Source organism: Octopus sinensis, linkage group LG8, assembly GCF_006345805.1.
Source record: "Octopus sinensis linkage group LG8, ASM634580v1, whole genome shotgun sequence".
Taxonomy (NCBI): Eukaryota; Metazoa; Mollusca; class Cephalopoda; order Octopoda; family Octopodidae; genus Octopus; species Octopus sinensis.
This window is the reverse complement of record NC_043004.1, coordinates 7336387-7342677: the sequence shown is the minus strand read 5'-3', so window position 1 is coordinate 7342677 and position 6291 is coordinate 7336387.

The window sequence follows — 6291 nt, the reverse complement described above, 5'->3', positions numbered from 1 at the left end:
AATGACATAGATGCCAATTTAAAGAATGCCACAGTATTGAAATATGCAGACGACATCAAGCTGTACCTTGAAATCAAGAGGACTGATCCTGATGTCTACAACTCTTTCCTGCAATCAGACCTAGACACAATGCAGCAATGGATCACAGACTGGCAACTGAAACTGGCTGTGGACAAGTGTACCACCATGCATTTTGGGAGAAAAAACCCTGCGTCCACATACTCCCTCCACAACACTGATATCAAGAAATCCTCTTGCGAGCGTGACCTAGGCATCACTGTCAGCAGTGATTTGCGTTGGACAAAGCATATCTCTAAAATTGTCAAGAAGGCCGAGGGTGTCTTGGCATCACTCAGCAAGACTTTTGTTAGCCGCTCTCCAGCCATCTATTTAAAACTGTATACAGCTATGGTACGACCACACTTGGAATTCGCATCATCAGTTTGGAATCCCTATCTTGCTCAGAACATTGACCTCCTGGAATCTGTCCAGAGACGTGCAACCAAACGCATACCCTCCATCAGACACCTACCATATTCTAAGCGCCTTGTTTCCCTGGGCATGGATTCACTGAAGCTCCGGCGTCTGGCGACGGACTTGGTAAACACCCACAAGGTTATCAACCACCTCACCAACAACAACACTGAACACCTTTTTGATTTCCATGTGTCTAACACACGTGGACATGCCTACAAAGTCAGAAAACAGCACAGCTCCCATGACTTTCGGAAACATTTTTTCACGCTCAGGGTTGCTGAAGCGTGGAATAAACTGCCTGCATCAGTTGTTGACTGCCATGACACTGCATCCTTTAAGGCCCTCATGCTTCCCGAAATCCGTCGAAACTACACCTGATTATATATACACTTTAGATGAGTTGTAGTGCACCTGAGCACTGTACACAATTATTATTATTATTATTATTATTATTATTATTATTATTATTATTATTATTATTATATATTGCGTTATTCACCAACAACTTGGTGGTTTGATTCAATTTTATGAAAGATAAGCATGTTAAACGTGAGCATTGCTGGTAATAGGAGAATGCCCACAGTTAAAATTAGTTTCGTTGGTGCTTACATATTCCCAAGCAGATAAGCGACCAGTCAGGACGTTTCGGTATTATTCTGACTGTATCAGGCAAAATATGATAAACTGAAGATCTATATCTACTGAAAATGGTGGCTGAGATGCCGTAAAAATAGACAAGTGATTTGTTAGTATGGCGGAATGCGTTGAATTTGTGTGACTGCGACCAGATGGAGGTTCATTATTAATTAATAGATTCGATCGTCTGCAAACTGATGGACGCCATAAAAGCTATGCATTATATCATATATACACCATACACATTAAGGTATATTGTATTGTATATATACACCATACATGATGTTAAAATCTCAGAGAAGTGAATATTTTACGTAAAGATGACGTCATGATAGAGAAATTCCTGCGGGAGATGTCACAGAAAAGCCTTTCATTGGTTCTGAAGTTAGAAGACTAAATTTCTCTGAATGTCTTCTCGATCCCGACATTACCTTTGAACAGGACACCGGTCCGTTGCAGGATTCAAGGTTAGTAATTTTGAGGGGAGGGGGACAAGTCTATACCTTCGATCTCCGTACTTGCCTGCTACTATATTTTATCGACTCCGAAAGGAAGAAAGGCAAAATTGATCTCAACAAGGATTTGAACTCAGAACGTAAAACGCCAGAAGAAATGTCGCTAATCATTTCATCCGACGTGCTAACGATTCCACCAGCTCGATGTCTTAATTACACAAGGCCAGCAATTTCAGGTGGGGTTAGAGTGGTGGGTATAGGGGGGGGGAATAATCGATTGCATCGATCCCAGTGCTTATCCTATTGAATCAGAAAGGATGAAAAGCAAAGTCGCCCTCAGCGGAATTTGAACTCAGATCGTAAAGACGAACAAAATACCGCTAAGCATTTTATCCGGCGAGGCAACGATTCTGCCAGATCACCACTTTACTATAGACCTGCTGGAAGAGGCAGCCAAATCGCCCTCATATCCCACCTTCCACCGTCTTAAGGATTAATTAATGTTAGATGAGGTGATGGCTTTGGTAATTTGTCTGTTCAGCCAGGGTCCACTTGAACTTAAACTTCAACAACAACAACAACAAAAAGAGAAAAACAACAGGCGCAGCAGCAGCAGTAGCAGCAGCAGCAGCAGCAGCAGCAGCAGCAACAACAACAACGACAACAACAATATCAAATCGTTATTTATTTATTGTATCCCCTTATTCAAAAATATATTCAAATAAACCATAAAATATAATCTTTTTCTGATAAATATTCAGATTTTTTTTCTAGTTTTTATCAAATGTTTCCGTTCTCAAATTGAAAATTTGAGATAAAATGGCGGTTGATTTTCATCTGGTCTCCAAACATTCACATAAATACACCCACGTAACACCCACCTATCTACCTACATACCTCCCGATCTACACACACGCGCGCAGACACACACACACACACTCTTTCTCTCTCTCTCTCCAGGTATTTATGTGTATATATATATATATATATATAGACACACACGCACACACACACGCACACACACACACACACACACACACACTCTCACTCTCTCTCTCTCCAGGTATTTATGTATACACACACACACACACACTCTCTCTCTCTTTCCATGTATTGATGTATGTGTGTATATATATATATATATATATATATATATATATATATATATATACACAGAGACACACACACGCATATATATAAACACACACGCATATATATGTATACACACACTTACATATACATGTAGGTATAGATAGCTAGTACAATGAAACAAGAGATCTTGTTTCCATAATAGTTACGCCTCTCTATACACACACACACACACACACACATCATATTGCATGCGCGCGCGCGTCTATGTAGATTTAGAATGAGATGATATTGATTGTTATGATGACGATCATAATGATCTGTATTGCCCATAATGATTGCCATAGAATGCTAGATTTCTTTCTGTATTTTATGCTGGGTTGTATAGGTCTGCAATATCTTATTTCTTTCATGCAAATATGTACAGTTTGGAACAGGAGAACAAAAAGGAAAACACGGACAGACAAAGTTGAAATATTGGGACCCAGGGGTCAAAGAAATATTGTTGGGACTTCAAAATTAAATTAGCCACTAAGTTAAAGCACCGCACCCTGTCAGATATTGTTGTGTGGGTACACAAGAAAAGGATGTGTTCCCTTGTGATAATCAGCTGCCTTCCGGTCAGAAAAATACAAGAGAAAGAGGACATCCATGGACAGTATTCAGGATAGTCTTTCAGCTTCTTTGGAGCAAAAGGATGTGGAGCAACGCATACAGATTAAAGGATGGCTGGACTTGGGATGTTGGGGCCAGAATGCAACTCCTTCATTCATACATATGTACGCGATATCTGGGGACTTAAAAAAAAATCTGTAAGGACCTTTTTAAGATTTAAAGGATGATCAACAAAACAAGATGCTTTCCGTCACAACCTCGCTACCAAGATGGTGACCGGCCAAAATTTACTCTTTAAATCAAAAGAGAAAGAACACACACACACACACACACACACATACATGCGTACAGGTACACATGTAACATACATACATGCATACATTGCCTACCCCAGGAAAAAGGGAACAGTTATGGTGAACAATTATGGCGGAACTTACAGCTTTTGTATCCTGGCTCTAAATTTGGATCTGTTGCTATATGTTCATTAGAAGCACTCCGTCGATTAGGACGACGAGGGTCCCAGCTGTTACGATCAACGGAACAGCTTGCTCGTGAAATTAACGTGCAAGTGGCTGAGCACTCCACAGACACGTGTACCCTTAACGTAGTCCTCAAGGAGATTCAGCGTGACACAGAGTGTGACAAGGTACAACTCATTTTTGTCAGCTGAGTGGACTGGAGCAACATGAAATTAAGTGTCCTGCTGAAGGACACAACGAGTTGCCGGAATTGAACTCACGACCTTACAATCGCGAGCCGAATGCCCCTAACCACTAAGCCACGCGCCTTCACTGCATAAGGTTATATATTTAAGGGTCTTCACAAAAACCTAGAAATGCTAAAATTTTCTGAGAAAGAGCGAAAAAAACCCCAAAGAACTGATGCACATCCTCTAAATCCGATCAGGGACACAATATGGATTTGTAAGACATTCCAAAGATTCTCCATCAGCGATTCTTTAAATGGATACATGCATACACTTGATTGTGTACATCTACAAAGACACATATGCATGTAGTAACGACACGCGCACATACATACACACACACACACAAACTCCTACGTACTATAGAAACATGGTCACACAGAACATACACACACACACAAACTACATATTTACAAATCCTGGGAATTGTCTTCACTTTAAAAGTTTCGTTTCTTTGTGATCGACTGACTTCAACTCTCTGAAGAATAACTTTTACAAAACGCAAAAGTAAGACATACGTAGTCACACAGTCTTCAGAAGTTTCCACACATCTATTTCATATTCTACACATTCTTCAGGAACATGGAGAATGTTCAAGACTCATTTGGAATTCAAATAGTTATTCCTCAATACATTTGATGTTATCAAAATTCCAAAGACTCACTCTTTTTGGAAACAAATTCAAAGAATAAATTTTTGCACGTGCGAGCGCGCACGCACAGACAGACAGATAAACACCATATTACTCCCACAAGTACTCACAGCACTCACCGACACACGCATATGTATGTATGTATATATATATATATATATATATATATATATGCATATGTGGGCATAGGACGTCATGACATGTGTACAACAAAAAAAAAAAACACGAAGCACGAGTACATGGAACATGAACTATTCCTTCGAACAACGAAGACACAAATGGAATAGAAAAACACCCAACAACTGATGAAGGGTCGTTCTTTATGTTGTTTGTTTGTAAACGCATGTATATATATATATATATTATATATATATTATTATATATATATATATATATATATATATATATATATATGTATATATATATATATAATATAATATATTTTATTATTTGATTGATTGAACGCCGCGCATCCTCTTCCAAGTAAGTTTGATCTCTATCTATCTATTCTATATAATCTATCATTCTATCTATATATCTATCTATCTATGATCATATCTATCTATCTATCTATCTATCTATCTATCTATCTATATATATATATAGATATATATATATATAATATATATATATTATATATAGATATATATATATATGTGTATATATATATAAGTCACCAAAATTTAAGATTCAGAGGAATATGGTACTTAAGGTAAAGGCACCAGATTTTGTATGGTATATCCATATAAATCAAATGGGGTGATTATAATCAAATAAGACAACAAGGATATCCAAAGGTAGTGTAGTAAATCGTTTCATGTACTATCATTTCTTTAATTAAACAACGTAAGTATTACATCAGTTTTAAAATGTCGAGCATTTTCAGCCACATATAGAATTTTTTAATTAAACGGACTGTGCACATTTTTATACTTATTTCATTTGCCAACATTACAAAGAGAGTAGATATATAGACAGAGAGGTTAATTTCATCATTAAGAACATGGTGGTAGTATGTTCTTCTCCATCTGTAGATTTTTATATCACTGCTTTCACTTTGTTATTTAGATCTATCAGTGGGGAGGTGGTTTCTATTCTTGGTTCAATGGAGACAAGCAAGAATTTTTCTATTTATAGATAGAGGAAGGGGTAGTACAAATGTCAAAGCCATAAATCCTTCCTCAAGTATAAAAATGTGCATTATCCGTTTAATTAAAAAATTCTATATGTGGCTGAAGATTGCTCGACATTTTAAACTGAAGTAGCATGAAACGATTGTACTACACTACCTTGGATATCCTTGTTGCATATTTTGATTATGTACACACACACACACACACACACACACACACACACACACACACACACATACACATACTACACATACATACACACATATATGCATATATCATTATTCCAGACCACCAAGCCCCCAGAAACAGCTGTTGGACTCGTAAGACTCAATCCGTTTAACTCCTGATATCATTTATTTTCCATGTAAGTCGGACTATTTTATACGCATGCGTATGGACATTTTTTGTATTAAATTATTCTCTGTCTGTCGTCTTGCCTGACTTGCTTTTCCTTACATTTACTCCTCTATATACATATGTACATACACACTCAGACACACACACATGTATATATTCAATATAAATACA